Below are 17,810 nucleotides of genomic sequence, written 5' to 3'. Positions count from 1 at the left end.
ATCATTACTCACGAGTTGGTTTGTCCTGGCGAAAGGATTATGGCTGTGGCATTGATGCATGGACTAATTGGTCCCTGGAATTTACTGGCGGCAACACAGTCTTTCTTGGAACAGAGCTTTCTTGAAAACCCACCGAGCTGTCCTCTGATGGTGATAGAGGATCCGGTGCTGGGAGAGCACGTATGTTCTTTTCCGCTTTTAAATTGGATGGCTGAACTCTTTTCGGATGAAGACGGTGACTTCCTATTGGAGGCTGTTGCAGCTTATTTTGCATACACAGTTATGTCATAGACCTTTTTCATGTTTGATATGCTGAGTACTAGCATTTCATTGACAATTCATTGACTTATTTGTCAAGTTTTTATTATTTAGCTTGCCTATTGGCTTAACACTCGATAAAGTACTTGGCTGTTTTATTTTTCTTTAGCATTAAATTTTCCTAGTTTTTAATGTTTTACCTTGCGGACCGTCCACATATAAAGTTGCAATCTGCTCTCATGAGATGGCACTTCTATTATCTTATTCAGTTCGTTTCCGGATCATGGGGAGGTGTCATCTAGGTCCTGGATATCTTTACACCGTGTTAAGTTAGCATGGGCTCATTACCGGTTTAAACGCCATTTTTCCTTTTTTGCAACTTCTGCACACGACACTTAGTTGTTGCTTTAGCTTTCAACCTAGTAGTTCATCGTGGTTTACATGAGAATAATATGTTATTGCTCTACTATCTGCTTTGCTTGTTAAACTATATCTGTACAGCGAGTGCTGAAGTTTCAAGAACAACACGATACAGAATTGTTATGAGGTCTGATCTCCACGACTTCATACTCATAACATAAGTGCAGCTTCTGCCAATTCTGGGCATGAGGCGGGTTTTATATTGCTTTGCCGAACACACATACACAACAGTTGATGCGGTTCACATGAAGAGAGAGCTGGGGTATGCTGATGTGATTCCTTCAAATCTAAGACACTAAAGTATGGGTACGCCCTAAACCAACACAAACAGACTTTCTTAGCAAATAATATAATATGTGTATTAGGGAGGGTGAGATATAAGCAGCCGCGGGCCGTGGAGGGAGTTACGGTGGGGCAGGGAGGCGGGGAGGGGGAGGGGCAGGGTGGAGCCCTCTCCACCCTGCCCCTCCCCCTCCCCGCCTCCCTGCCCCACCGTAACTCCCTCCACGGCCCGTGGCTGCTTATAAGTGTTGCTAACTCTTATTCATTTACAGCATGTTAACATACTGTCACCATTCGCTTTTTATGTACTAGTAACTATGCTGGTAATTTTGCTACTGATAATATGTGTACTTGTATTATCTAAGATACTACGCCTGAGAAGACGGCATTAGTAAATAAACATTTCAAATACACATGTGTTCTTCTTAACTCCATGTTCTGGGCCAAGACGCCCATGGGTAAACGATGCGCTTTACAAATATCAAAAATAAATAAATAAATAAATAAATATAACGACCGACTGTTCATGAGTTCCACGTATCCTGAGGTACTATAAGTTCATATTCTGGATTGTCTAAACATTGAGAGTTTGTCATATCCAATATGACACTGTACCTAGCTTGCTAAGGGGTTTTTGATTACTAAGGTGAGTTTTGGGACACCCTAATTCGCCGAGGTTCCAATCCTCTGTCCACAGTTCTGTGTGAGAACAGAAACCCTGCGACAGGGGCACCCCCGACCCTTGCTGGAGCTTCATCACACTTGCGATACAACTCCAGCAATGCGCCACCTTTACGGCACAGATACATCACGCATGTGTGCTGTTTTTGCCCCATGATGCGCCGCATTGTAAATGCAGCACACCATAGGTGACGGAACAGCGGCACAGAATGACTAACACATCCCTGGTGATGCGCCAGTCATCATAAATCTATCCCTATGCTTCTTATCTTGTTAGAGATGAACCGCCATATGTATCATCAAAGTTTTTTGCATTTCCTAAATAGCGAACTTTAAGGAATAAATAGCGATTCTTTACCATTCCTAGTTTGCGATGAGCTATTTGCTAATTACAAATTACCCATTCATTTCCTTCATTTCCATAGGGCGGTTGGACTCACTTTTAGCTCGAACGGCTGAATGGATTTCCACGAAACTTGGCAAAATTGTAGGGACTGGTAGCCCGATGTGCCTTTGCTATGTCTCAAGATATATGCTCCAGTGGTTTTTACGAAAATTAACTTTGAAAAATATATATTGGGCTACATTGGCCTATATATATGTTGGAGCCCAAATGTAGCCCAATGTAGCCCAATGAAGCCCAATGAAGCCCAATGTAGCCCAATGTAGCCCAAAGATGGCCGCCAGAGACAAAAAAAACAAATGTAGCCCAAATATCAGCCAGATGTAGCCCAACTATAGCCCAGTGACAGAATGACCAATCAGCTTCGCAAACCTCCGTTACGCGAAGCGGAGCGCTGTTACAGATATATATCTTTTTTTGAACGTTAATTTCTCAAAATCCACTGGAGCACATATATTGAGACCTAGCAAAGGCACATCGGGCTACCAGTCCCTAATATTTTACCAAGTTTCGTGCAAATCCATTCAGCCGTTCGATTATTATTATTATTATTTTTTTTTGCCCCGCGGGGCCCTTTTAAAACCTCCAATTGATTTTCATGTCATGGAATATCGCTGGAGTGGGTAAAAATCTAAAAGACCCAGAATGGGCAGACTACATTGACAGCAGTGACTTCTGCCTATTGCAAGAAACCTGGGCATTGGACATCCCGCACAGGGTGGGTTACAAAACTTTTGGTAACAAGGCCTCTCAGTCCGCCAGGGGAAGGCCTTGTGGGGGATTGCTCATATGGCTCAAAATTACCTTAACTGTAAGAGCCGAGGTTACAGATACAGGAACCCCAGATATTCTGGCTTTAAAAATTGTATCTACCAATGGGGGCGAATATTACATTATTAATGTCTATAATAGACCAATAGGGCATTCTAAAGTCTCGCCCACTCTGGAAATTTTGGATACTTTCATGAAAAGGGTGGTGGGCGAAACTCCTGTAATAATAGGGGGCGATTTAAACTGCAATTTTGAACCAATTCATGGGATCACAGATATATTCCAAGAGGAAGATCAAGCATATAACATTCCTCAGCTTGACACCCTGAACTATGTCCCCTGTAGTACTCTGGCGGTTCAACTTATGAGGCTAACAGTTGACCATGGCCTTAGAGCGTGTAATGGTCGACTTCCCTCAGACTTTTCAAAACAACCTACCTTTGGGAAATCGAATAGTAGATTAGATTTTATCCTTGTTTCATTAATTATTTGGCATTTTATGCTTGATTTTAAAGTCTCCTTGAGGGCAGAGAGTGATCATTTCCCTCTGGAACTTTTTATTGACCCGCAGATAATTAATGACATTTATGGTCCGGTATCATGTGAGGTGGGTGTTGATGTCCCATGTGAGCAGGCACATATAATTAATAATAATAGACGTGCTTTAAAATGGCCACATCTTTTAAGCGAGGGTAAGACCCTGGCTGCAGTTTATTCATTGTTCGATAAGACCTTTTCACCCTTAGTAGGACAACCTTTAGCTACTGATAATTGTGATTATTTCATTGAGCTACACACTGTCTTTTTTGAAGAACTTAGGGTCCATATGTCTAAATTGCCGAGGAAGAACTGCCAAAACGTACGCGTGGGATGCCATGGAAAACTGTGGTATGACCACGCTTGCAAAATGGCTAAGAGAAAGCTCTTAGATGCAATTAGAAGTAAAGTCCAAGAGGATGTTAGACTCGCTAGGGAGGAGTATAAGCGAGTTCAAAGGGTATCACAAAAAACATGGGAAGAGTCAATCTGGGCAGAAATGTTGTTGTCTGCTAAACGCAATGACAATGTCGGCTTTTGGAGGTTGGTTGCAAATGGGGGACACGCCAGTAGACCCGTGAGGGATTCGTATATTGACGAAATGACATGGGTAACGCACTTTTCAAATTTGTATAAACCATATGAGAATAATAATGAGGAGGAGCCCCCATGTCTACTCCCACCACCTGTGTGTCTTGACTTTACTCTGGAGGAAACACATAGAGCAATTAATGAACTAAAAAATAATAAAGCCCCCGGACCAGATAAAGTATCGGGTGACCTCTACAAACATGTACCTGAAGTTTGGGCTCCCTATATTAACCGTTTGTTTAATGCCCTGTCCATAAGCTGTAATTATCCCGATAGTTGGCGTGCTGCAGAAGTTGTCCCGATTTTTAAAAAGGGAAAAAGATCAGTACCCTCAAACTACAGACCTATTAGTTTGATGGACATTCTGCAAAAACTCTATGCTAAGCACCTACTATTTAGGATAAATGACTGGTTGGAGGAATCGGCCATACTTTCCAAATTTCAGGCAGGTTTTAGGTCCAAGACCAGTACGCTAGATCAGGTCTTTAGATTTTGTTGCCTGATTTGGAAGTATGTCCAAATTCGGAAAGGTCATTTGTATGTAGCCTTTATCGATCTAAGGGCGGCATTTGACCTTGTTCCTCGCAACCTACTATGGAGAACGTTAAACACAGCCGGCCTGCCAGCAAGTCTTTTGGTACACATTATTGAATTGCACGCTAGAAATCACGCCAACATCAGATGGGGTCCGAAAGGTGAATTGACGCGAGACATCCCGATAATGCGTGGTGTCCGACAGGGTTGCGTCCTGGCCCCCACTTTGTTTTCTATTTTTGTTAATGATGTGCCTGATTATCTTAATGCTTGCAATAACGATTCGCCACAACTAAATGGAGAGAGAGTGCCTGCGTTACTCTTCGCGGATGATACCATCTTAATATCCCAAACGAAGAAGGGTCTCCAGGCACTCCTAAACTCCTTTAGTAGCTACTGTGTGACCAAGGGACTAGAAATAAATGTTGATAAAACAAAATGCATGGCTTTAAACCCTATTAGACCGGATAAAGGGAACCTGACCCTGAATGGGGAAACTTTAGGTACTGTGGAGAATTTTGTTTATTTGGGGGTAGTACTTGATTCTAAATTAACATGGAAGGCTCAAATCGAAAAAAGTAAGGTGTCATATGCCCATAATGTAAAACCTATAATCTGCAGACTGAATGCTAGTACAACCAAAAGCATTACCCCTGTACTCGAACTTTTTAAATTCAAGACTCAGTCCGCAGCTTTATATGGGGCTGAGATATGGGGACCTTGGGCCAAGGAGAGTTTTCAAGGCCTTGATAACAAATTCATGAGATCAATTGTAAGGGTCCCAACCAGCACACCATTAATACCTCTCCATTTCGATTTGAACCTCAAACGAACCGACCACCTAGCTACCTTAAGACCGCTAATGTTCTGGATAAGGACTTGGTCCACTCCGGAACTGGTAGACTACAGAAAGGGTCTTCAAGAACTATTAAATTTAGATACTTTTAACTCCCTTCGGTGGTTCGGGCATGTTAAAAAATGGTTTTATACTTTGGGGTTAAGTTCATTTTGGGAAAATCCAGACAATTTAACAACTCTCGCAAAAAAAACTGTGAAGAGAGCATATTGGTCCTTTATGACTGATAGACACACTCATGATAGTAGAATTGGCACCCTAACAAGAAACTTCCTAACCTTCAAAAGCGAACCATGTTTTGAACAGTTCTTGGACGAAATAGAGCCGCCTCTGGCCAAAACCCTCTTCCTGAAGTTTAGGTACGGGAACCTTATGTTGAACTCTAACGTTGAGCGTTGGACAAATAAAAAACTAGATTATCCTAATAGTAAAAGTGAGAGTTGTCCTATGTGCTCAGTTCAATGTAGGGAGAACGAGGTCCATATGTTGTTCATATGCAAAGCATATTTAAATGCTCGGAAAAGATGGCTTAAACCGATGTGTGCTCTTTTAGGAACTAGATCATGTCTTGTAGCATACAGAATCCTGAAAACAAATACTGCACAGTTTATTGTATTTAGTATCAGCAGGTTTCTTTATTCAGTGTTTATTGTCCGAAAGAAAATGGGACAGGTCCTTTGAAGATGGATAAATTTTAATATTGATTATTGCTGCTAAAAATTGGTATTTTTTCGCTGAATGAATTATGTCTTTGAATCTATTGGCGAGAATTTGATTTTATACCATATTAATGTAATTATCGTTTTATTTGATTTCACGTATATATTGTGTATGATTGATGAATGTATATATGTGTCTCTTTTATGGCCGACGGCCGAAATAAAGATATTTCAAATAAATAAAACCTCCACATCAAACCTAGGGGGTCAGCGAGGATCTACTATGCCCCCTTATGGTCATTTGCCCCTTCGCTTTGGCCTCCTCTTGTCTCTCGATCCTACCGAGAGACAAGATGGCGGCCGCTACGGACTGTTTGGAATGTTTACAGACGCCGGAGAACCAATCAGCTTCGCTTCACAAAGCTCCGTTGCGCGAAAAGTACGCGTACTGGAGCGCTGCCCGGTCCGCTGTTACAGATATATATCTTTTTTTAAACGTTAATTTCTCAAAATCCACTGTAGCACATATATTGAGACCTACAAAAGGCACATCGGGCTACTGGCGGTCGCCAGTAGGTATATATAGTTAGGATTTTTTCTCTATGGGATTTTTGAAAATTCTATGTCTAATAACTTTGGCGTTTGTGGACGGAATTGGCTGAAATTTTCAGGAAAATGGAACATTTTGTTTCTGAGCAGCCACTGAAAATTTGGGGGGGGTTTGTCAAGGGGGGGCTGAGAAAAAAGGGGGGTCCCAAAACGTGTTTTTAACATTGAGTTTTCCATAGGGCGGTTGGCCTCACTTTTAGCCCGAACGGCTGAATGGATTTGCACGAAACTTGGCAAAATTGTAGGGACTGGTAGCCCGATGTGCCTTTGCTAGGTCTCAATATATGTGCTGCAGTGGATTTTGAGAAATTAACGTTCAAAAAAAGATATATATCTGTAACAGCGGACCGGGCAGCGCTCCAGTTCGCGTACTTTTCGCGTTACGGAGCTTTGTGAAGCGAAGCTGATTGGTTCTCCGGCGTCTGTAAACATTCCAAACAGTCCGTAGCGGCCGCCATCTTGTCTCTCGGTAGGATCGAGAGACAAGAGGAGGCCAAAGCGAAGGGGCAAATGACCATAAGGGGGCATAGTAGATCCTCCCTGACCCCCTAGGTTTGATGTGGAGGTTTTAAAAGGGCCCAGCGGGGCAAAAAAAATAATAATAATAATAATCGAACGGCTGAATGGATTTGCACGAAACTTGGCAACATATTAGGGACTGGTAGCCCGATGTGCCTTTGCTAGGTCTCAATATATGTGCTCCAGTGGATTTTGAGAAATTAACGTTCAAAAAAAGATATATATCTGTAACAGCGCTCCGCTTCGCGTACTTTTCGCGTTACGGAGCTTTGCGAAGCTGATTGGTTCTCCGGCGTCTGTAAACATTCCAAACAGTCCGTAGCGGCCGCCATCTTGTCTCTCGGTAGGATCGAGAGACAAGAGGAGGCCAAAGCGAAGGGGCAAATGACCATAAGGGTGCATAGTAGATCCTCCCTGACCCCATAGGTTTGATGTGGAGGCTTTAAAAGGGCTCCGCGGTGCAAAAAAAAATTGTTTTTTTGGTGGGGTGCGCCCGGTTAGCGTAACGGGAAGCGGACTGGGGAGCGTACTACAAGGAATGAAGAATGATTGACTTTTAACTTATTGTATGTTTATAGACTTTTTTTAACTTTTTTTTCTGCTGAGTGACGTCTCGGCCTATCTTCACGGGATGCAGTCCCTACCATCTCGGCGTTTAAGCCCAGGGGGCCCGGTAGTGTGGGAGAGATAACTGGGCATATTGTCAAGGGGGTTTATCTCCGCTTTTTTGGCTTTAAAAGCCAAGAAAGCGGAGATAAAATTATCTCCGTATTACCTAGCTGTCGCTAACACCAGTTAGCGACCGCTAGTAGGAGATAGCGACTATCTTGGGCCCCACTTTGCATGTCAGTGATATTTATCACTAATGACATGCAAAGTGGGCATGCCAAGATGTTAGCGACTGGAAAAAGTCGCTAACATCGCTATCTCCTATTACCAACTTTTGGAGATATTCGCGCTAAGCGCGAATATCTCCAAAAAGTAACACCTGCCCTGAGCAGTTCTTAGCCATGTTATCCAATTGGAGGTGGATAACATGGCTAAGAGCATTAGCTCGGTAATGCATGAATATCGCTGACTTTTCAGCGATATTAATGCATTGCGGCCGTTTTTTATCGCATTTGCTATAAACCTTGATAATAGCAAGGTTTATCTGCGATAATTTCTGACGATGCTTAGCGGTAAAAAATTCGTTGCTAAACATCGTTAGGGTAAATATCGCTTAACTTTGGTAATATGCCCCAACGTCTGTTAACGTTCGATTCGAAGGAAATCAGGAAGTGTTGAAAAACATTGTCTGCGCCATCTTGCCTTTTTTCAAATGCCACACTTTTGTCGTGCACGGCAGCCATTTTAGATGACTTGACCAGACCCACTCTCTGCACGCTGTCGATCCTTAGCATGGCTCCCCACCCTCGCAAGCATCTCCCCCAGGCACTGGTCACCCCCGCTCTCTGTCTTATGCATGGGCAATAAACCTCCCCCCATCTGCGCTGCTCTTCCCTGAGAATCACACCCTGTGCCCGCCCGACACCTCCCTTTCGCCCTATTCACTACCGCACCCTCTGACACTCCTCTTCCTCTGTGTCCGATTGTCCAGGCCGGTCCCAGGCTATCAGCTAGCCCTGCAGATGTAGTTTATGGCCCCAGCTGTAAAGAATTAACCCTCTTCAAAGGAGTTATAGTAGATCAAGGCCCACACCCGATGAGATCCGTCACACCACACGCGTTCCTACTATCTGAAAACCATCCTGTATTGTGATTGGGGAGGGGACCGAGCCTGAAGCGGAAGATTCCAGGGATGACTCTTTGTACATCAAAGTTTTTACAATTATGTGTCACATTAAAAATATATAGCACTCCAACAAAGTAGTAGGATTATAAAACTTTAATAACTTATAAATATATACAACAAAACAAAAACAGTAAAAACATTTAAACATTTTTAGGGAAAAAGAAGGAAGTAGCGGTCGGTTGTGCGAATAGTCCCAAGGCAGCATAACGTCCAGATTTCTGGACGGCACCCAGGTGATGTTGCCTGGGTGCCGCACTGATTTCGGTATCCGGCGTGGGGCGTCGCGGGGGGTGGGTCATCAGTAGCGGTCTGTTGTGCGAATAGTTCCAAGGCAGCAGAACGATGGCACCAAGGTGATGTCCAGTAAGTTGCCGCCCTCCGAATAACGGCGTGGGGCGCCCCGGGGGGAGGGGGGAGGCGGCGTGAACGGGCCTCCCCAGGTGGAGCCTCGTCTGCTGTAGTGGGGCGCCCCTTTACCGTTTCAGTTGCCATTCCGTCCGCTTTTGGTCCACTGTGTCAAAATCCGCAATTCAGCTGAGTTGCCGCCCTCCGAATAACGGCGTGGGGCGCCCCGGGGGGGGGGGGGTGGCGGCGTGAACGGGCCTCCCCAGGTGGAGCCTCGTCTGCTGTAGTGGGGTGCCCCTTTACCGTTTCAGTTGCCATTCCGTCCGCTTTTGGTCCACTGTGTCAAAATCCGCAATTCAGCTGAGTTGCGCCCACTCTTGCGGTGCAGCGATAGGCGGCTGTCACAGGACTCTCAAAATGGCGGCAGGCTCTTTCCTTTTTGGGCCTGGTCCACTGAAATGGCCCTGGGACACCTTGGAAATCGGACGCTTGTCTGCTAGGTCTTGGACCCCATTCTTGAAAGCGTCCCCTCCGCCTTGAGGATTCTACAAAAGTCTTGGGGGCCCCCGACTCCTGTAGGCTTCCGGTGGGGAGCGGCTGCCATGATTGCTCGCGGAATGACCACGACGGAGCCACGAGATGGTGGTGCTTTCATGCTGACGCCAGCTTCAGTCTGAAACATCCAGAAACAAGGTGGGGCTTTCATCGTTTGGGAAAAAAAAATAGTTTTCATCCAATGAAAAGTGTTATTTTTAGGTCATATGATCAAGCCTTCCATCATTAGGAAACCAAAAGTAAAATGAACCAATGAAAAGTTTTATAAACAAGTCACATGACCTGTTATGCGGCATAGGGTATAAAAAGCGTAGAAAATCCGTTGGCACGTGAGGCGGCGTCAGTAGCGGACCGATGTGCGAATAGGCCGAAGGCAGCACAACGCGCCAAGATCCGGATGGCACCGAGGTGGTGTCCAGCAAGTTGTCGCACTGGTGTGGCCATCCTACAATGCTGAAAGTCGGCGTGGGGCGCCCCGTTGGCCTGTGAGTTCGCGTCAGTAGCGGACCGATGTGCGAATAGGCCGAAGGCAGCACAACGCGCCAAGATCCGGATGGCACCGAGGTGGTGTCCAGCAAGTTGTCGCACTGGTGTGGCCATCCTACAATGCTGAAAGTCGGCGTGGGGCGCCCCGTTGGCCTGTGAGTTCGCGTCAGTAGCGGACCGATGTGCGAATAGGCCGAAGGCAGCACAACGCGCCAAGATCCGGATGGCACCGAGGTGGTGTCCAGCAAGTTGTCGCACTGGTGTGGCCATCCTACAATGCTGAAAGTCGGCGTGGGGCGCCCCGTTGGCCTGTGAGATGGCAGCAGTAGCGGACCGATGTGCGAATGGGGCCAAAGGCAGCGCAACAATATTTTCTGAATAGAGGACACCACAAGGCACTGAGATGCCAAGATCCGGATGGCACCGAGGTGGTGTCCAGCAAGTTGTCGCACTGGTGTGGCCATCCTACAATGCTGAAAGTCGGCGTGGGGCGCCCCGTTGGCCTGTGAGATGGCGGCAGTAGCGGACCGATGTGCAAATGGGGCCAAAGGCAGCGCAACAATATTTTCTGAATAGAAGACACCACAAGGCGCTGAGATGCCAAGATCCGGATGGCACCGAGGTGGTGTCTAGTAAGGTGCACTGGTGTGGCCATCCTACAATGCTGAAAGTCGGCGTGGGGCGCCCCGTTGGCCTGTGAGATGGCGTCAGTAGCGGACCGATGTGCGAATGGGGCCAAAGGCAGCGCAACAATATTTTCTGAATAGAAGACACCACAAGGCGCTGAGATGCCAAGATCCGGATGGCACCGAGGTGGTGTCTAGTAAGTTGCACTGGTGTGGCCATCCTACAATGCTGAAAGTCGGCGTGGGGCGCCCCGTTGGCCTGTGAGATGGCGTCAGTAGCGGACCGATGTGCGAATGGGGCCAAAGGCAGCGCAACAATATTTTCTGAATAGAAGACACCACAAGGCGCTGAGATGCCAAGATCCGGATGGCACCGAGGTGGTGTCTAGTAAGTTGTCGCACTGGTGTGGCCATCCTACAATGCTGAAAGTCGGCGTGGGGCGCCCCGTTGGCCTGTGAGATGGCGTCAGTAGCGGACCGATGTGCGAATGGGGCCAAAGGCAGCGCAACAATATTTTTGGAATAGAAGACACCACAAGGCGCTGAGATTCGGTTAGCACCGAGGTGGTGTCTAGCAAGCTATGCAGCTGAGTTGCGTGCGCAATTGCGGCGAATAGGTCGAAGGCAGCTCAACAATGTTTTCTGAATAGAAGACAGCACAAGGCGCTGAGATTCGGTAGGCACCGAGGTGGTGTCTAGCAAGTTGCCGTACTGGTGTGGCCATCCTACAAACCTGCTCCGAATAACGGCGTGGGGTGCCCGAAGGGGGGGGGGGGAGGTGGCGTGAACGGGCCTTCCTAGGTGGAGGCTCGTCTGCTGTAGTGGGGCGCCCCTTTACCGTTTCAGTTGCCATTCAGCTGAGTTTCGGCCGCTCTTGATGCTACAGCGACAGGCGGCTGCAAGTTGACTCTCAAAATGGCGGCCTGTTCTTTGGATTTGGGCCTGGTCCACTAAAATGGCCCTGGGACACCTTAGAACTCGGACGCTCAAATTTTTTTTCCTTTCCTCTACATGCAAAAAAAGGTAAATGCCCGGTACGTTACACGCTTCATCTGCCACGATGTACTCTCCAGAGGAACCGAAAAAAAATATAGTTATGGTAACTATACCATGCATCGTCATATGGAGAGGTGGCACCGATTAATTATAGTGCTGCATAAAAGAGAGATTTGGAGGAGAACCCCCGACCTGCCAGTACATTCATCAAAGAAGTGGCACTGACAGCATCAGAGGCAAGGGAAACGGTCCCAAATATTTAGAAGAACTTTGGAAAGATTAAAATGACATGTTTAGATTGTGGCAAATTAATTTCATGTGGACAGATGAGTGTTACTCTAATAAATACAGCATATGAACATCATCATAGTCGATGGTTGGTAGAGACATTTTGACTATATCCTGGACCTGCCCGTCCTCGCCCAAAATGGCGCCGGAATAAATGGGACTCGTAACTCCTTGTTGTGTACTGGTTGCACAACCTTGATATCACGAGATACGTATGCAGTTTTGAAGCACATGGCGGGCGGGGACGAGAATAGATTGAATATTTCGATATCCCTATTGATATTAAGTTCTGATGTGTTATTGATTACTGTACTATTGAAAGTTCGAATTAACGTCACCCATGGTACTTGCCCGCAAATGTATATCTAGATAATTTTATTGTAAGTGGCCCTGTCGTATTTTAATTATAAAATGTACGTCCACCGATTCCGCAACTGTTAGACACTTTAGTTCTTGCAACCTAATGGCCCGCCCGTTACGTTCCTCTACAGTGTAAATGTCTACTCATCATATACGATTACAGTTTGCTCCGTGGCCGGCCCACGTGGTTATAGGCCCGTATTTGCATAATGACATTTTCACAATAAAGGTTTTTAAAAGAAAACATGGTAGTAGTATATACATTGGTAAAGTTTTTAATAATAGTCACTGTTTTCGAATCAGTAAAAGGCAAGTGAAATAAAGCAGTCCAATTACATGAAGGGTAAAAGGTATAATACGCAGGAACGCAGTAAAGATAAATGGTCAAGGGCTGTTGTGTTTTCTACTCCTGCAACATAAAGTGATCGATAAGAATCTGATATTCAGGCGTATCGGCGACTAAGACAGCAGGCCGACCCTCTTTTGCTCAACGGCTCCGTCATGGGACGAAGAAACGCCCTTTTTCTCGAAAAAGGAATATATTTTACTTGCAGGACAGTTGTAAATTTTCCGGGAAAGTACATTAGCCTGGAACATTATAACATATATTTAAGAAAAAATAATGTTCGAAAGCATCATTAGAATAAGAAAAGTAAAATGAACCAATGAAAAGTTTGATTAAAAAGTCATATGACCTGTTATGCTTACGTTACGCGCTGCGCGTCGCGCCCCGGATCACTTCCGGATGCGGTAACGCGGCGCGTCATATGACGCATTACGCGACAACGCAGGTCTAGAATATAGTCAAAATGTCTCCACCAACCAGCGGTCGGAACACAACCCCTTTCAGCAGGCTAAATAGTTCTGTTAAATGACAACAGAAGGGACAGGCAACAAGAACCATCAGTCAAAGAGGGGAGGGCTAGTTCTTCTTTACCGGGTCACGTTGGGGCGCTACCGGAACTGATCGAATTGGTAGTCTACAGTGTTTCTGGATGTTTCAGACTGAAGCTGGCGTTAGCATGAGAGCACCACCATTTCGTAGCTCCGTCGTGGCCATTCGACGAGCAATAATGCTAGCCGCTCTCCACCAGAAGCCTGCGGGAGTCGGGGGCCCCCAAGACTTTTGTAGAATCTTCAAGGCTGAGGGGACGCTTTCGAGAATGGAGCCCAATCTCTAGCAGACAAGCGTCCGAGTTCCAAGGTGTCGCAGGGCAATTTTAGTGGACCACGCCCAAATCTGAAGAGCCGGCCGCCATTTTGAGAGTACTGTGGCAGCCGGCTATCGCTGCACCGCAAGAGCGGGAGCAACTCAACTACATGGTGAGCGAGACGCTGTAGTCGAAAGAGCGGGCGGTAAACAGCTGAATAGCGGAAGAGGCACAGTGTAGCAAAAGCGGGCGGAATGGCAACTGAAATGGTAAAGGGGCGCCCCACTACAGCGTGTCTTTAGGTGAAACGGATTGTGGGACAAGGTCAAGAATGGAAGAGTTACCAAAAGGCAAAAAGTTCCGCTTGATCCCGGGAGCCGGCCACCTATGTCGGGGGCGATCTCAGGCTACACCAGGAGAACACGACTTGGGGAGGGAGCCGGAGCCAAGCGCCCCCTCCGAGTCCGCGCCATCACACCGTCCCTCGGGGGCCTCCGTCAAGCGGTTCAGGGTGGCACCGCATTACATTGTTCACAAATGCAGTCACGTCCTCAAACAGTCCCCACTTTACTTTGACAATAGTGAAGCTGAAGCAAGTGCAAATAGGCTTCAGACAGTGTTACAAGCACTCCTCAAAACTTTGAACCATCAGAGTGCATGAGTTTCATGCTCGATCGATCGAGTTAGCCGGATCGGGCAACAAAAAGTATAAAATAGTTATGTAAATAGTTGTTTAATAAAATGTTTTACCCTGTTACTTTGCTGGTGTGTTGTATATATTTGTAATATTTGCATAGAGTTTATCGTTATTTTGGGCGGGGTGGGTGGCAGAGCCGAGCTGTATTGCAGCCATCATGGTGTGGAGTTCAGTTCATCTCAATAGTTTCGTGTTTGTCATGAGGGGTTGTTCCTAATGTTTCTATTTTAGCGAGGTCAAAAAGAGATCCCATTAGTGGCCTACTGATTTTGCTCGATTCCTTTTGTTTTTTTACACGATTTTTCGCTATCTGCAAAGACTAAACAGAGTATTGCGACTCTGTGCTTGTTTGTAAATAGAGAATGAACCAAAGAGAACCAATTCTAAAACAGTAAATGCTTGGATAACAATCAATCAAATGGAGAGAGAAGCAGGCATGACGGATTACAACGGGGGCAAAGGCCTGCGTTAACTACCCTTCACTATCTGCAAAGAGAGAGTACTCCTAATAGAAATGAGGGGGAGGGGGGGGGCAGCATTCAAAGCAGATCAGTGTGCATAAACACGAAAATGTTTTTACTTACCACGTACTTGACATTCGACAGCTTATGATATTTGCTATTAAAAATCATTGAAATTCACTGAAAAAACCATAGGTTAGAGACCATATATAGTTAGGAATTAGCATTTAAAAACCCTTTAAAATTCACTGAAAAAACCATAGGTTATAGACCATATATAGTTAGGGCTTAGCATTTAAAAAACCTTATTTTACTCACACAAAACCATTGAAATTCCATATATAGTTAGTTGCACTAACTATATATCGCGCACCTGCAATCCACTGCTGATGATGTCACATATTACATCATTCATGACATGGTCAGTGACATCACTGATGACATCACTGATGACATCTCAAATGACATCACTGATGACATCACTGATGACATCTCATTTGACATCTCAAATGACATCACTGATAACATCATCCAGTGACTGTGTGTTTCTGTAAAGTTTAAATATGTTTGATATATTGAAGAATGAGTGGATGTATAAGTGTCTGGATGAAGGATTTAGTAGGTGCGTGACTGACTGTATGAGTGAGTGAATAAATGTGTCGTACTAAATGCATGGGTTAGTGACTAAACTGTCTGAATGTGTGCATCAGTATGTCTGTTGTGATGTAAACTGCTGCATGTGTTGATCATTAGCTATACGAGAGGCTATATGTGTTATTGATTGGTTGCCCAAGTATTTGTATGGGAGATTGAGTTTGTGTGGGGGTGGCTGGGAGGTGTGTGACTCTGTGCATAGATGTGTGAGCAGTTGATTCACTAGGTGTATGAGTTCAAGAGTGCATGTGGAAACACCTGTATGGGCGGTTGACTGTGTGCATGAGTGTATTGGTGAGTGAATGGATATCTCAGTGCTACATGTCAAAGTAAGTACATATGTAAAACAAAGTACATGTGAGAGTTGGCATATATAAATAACTGTGCATGAGAGCTAGTGAATGTGTGAGTGGCTGTATGGATCATTGTGAACTTGTATCAGGGATTGTATAAGAGAGTAAATATGTGTTAGTATATGTTTGAATAAGTAAGGTGTGTATAACTGTATAGTTGAGGAAATGGAGGTGAGATTGTTTCTTTGCATGACTGACTAGGTGTGTGAGTAACTCCATGGATGAGTGACAGTGTGTGAGTGTCTGTATACACTGAGTGTATCTAAGGTTATATTAGAGTCTGAAGAGGTTTATCGTATTAGCACAAGAATGATGTCAAATGAGATGTCATCAGTGATGTCATCAGTGATGTCATTTGAGATGTCATCAGTGATGTCATCAGTGATGTCACTGACCATGTCATGAATGATGTAATATGTGACATCATCAGCAGTGGATTGCGGGTGCGCGATATATAGTTAGTGCAACTAACTATATATGGAATTTCAATGGTTTTGTGTGAGTAAAATAAGGTTTTTTAAATGCTAAGCCCTAACTATATATGGTCTATAACCTATGGTTTTTTCAGTGAATATATATATATATATATCGAAATCCACAATCCTGCAGCACGGGACTCGAACAGACACCAGTACAAAAGCAGGTACAGACCACAGTGAAGAATGAAGAAAGTGTGTGCTTTATTCCAAAATGGGCAGCAGCATGACGCGTTTCGTCCGGCTAAACCGGACTTGATATATGCACATTATATATTATATATATATATATGAATCAACAAACCCCACTGCGCTTAAGAGGGCACACAACGGTGCTCTGTTCCTTCCGGACTTTTTGCCTTCAGCAGCCCGCCTTCCTTGATTCTGCATTACACCATTCCCGACGTGTTTCAAGGCAGAATGCCTCTTATTCATGGGCTTCAACAGAGGCACAGACACGCTCACCTGTTTTTAACTACTTTTATTCAATTCGGTTTGTTGATTCATTTATGGCACGGCGGCCAGGGCCGTGGAAGAGGACTACGGGGATTGTCTGAGGTGGAGGGGCAGGGTGCTCCAAGTCTTGGCAGCAAGGTAGGAGAAGGATCTTCCTCCAGTTTTTCTCTTGTTAATCCGTGGGACGGTAGCCAGTGCAAGCTGAGCAAAGCAAAGTTGTCTAGCGGGTAAGTGGAATGAGAGATGGTGGTTCAGATATGCTGGTCCTACGTTGTGGAGAGCTTTGTAGGCATGAGTTGATTGGCCCATGTATGCTAGCTCTCAACTGACGCTCCCAGGACTTTCTTGTCCAATTGTTGAGTCTAATTCACAGCAGGTACATGGTAATTATTTTGTGTCCACCATATTTATTTACTGCTCATCTCACAGTGCAGAGTTTCACTGTGACTGGGGACTGCAAATTATTTAATGTCCATGTGTATCTAAGTGGCTAGATCATGCTGTGCGCTGTGAAATGCATTGAAATATAGTGGACTGATTTGTGAAGGAATATTTTTTTAAGTGATTGGATATGGATATGCTGGCTTCGATTGGAAAGCTCTGAGGATGTGATGAATAATAACTCAGGAACGGAACAGGTGTTGGTGGACAGAAGTACTTGTAGAATGTGTGATGGAGCTGAACAATAAATTGAATTAAACCCTGGTGTGCAGATAGACTTGTCTTATTTAATTCTGAATGATTCATTTAGTTCTGGATATTGAGCAACTAAATACCCCTACCTAATCCAGCGCGCAGAAGAACAACTTTTTTGTGGAATCATATTGGTATTGTACACATTTGTTTACCCTGTGGGGTGTGCAATTGTAAAACCGGAGCTCACTGTATTTGGCATTTAGAAAGTAGGTGATAGACATTGTATATTACTGGGTTACTTGCCTGCAACAAGTCAGCGATGAATGATGACGAACCAAACAGGGGGTAACTGTTC

This window comes from Lissotriton helveticus, chromosome 6 (assembly GCF_964261635.1).
Source record: "Lissotriton helveticus chromosome 6, aLisHel1.1, whole genome shotgun sequence".
Taxonomy (NCBI): Eukaryota; Metazoa; Chordata; class Amphibia; order Caudata; family Salamandridae; genus Lissotriton; species Lissotriton helveticus.
This window is presented reverse-complemented; position numbering follows the sequence as displayed.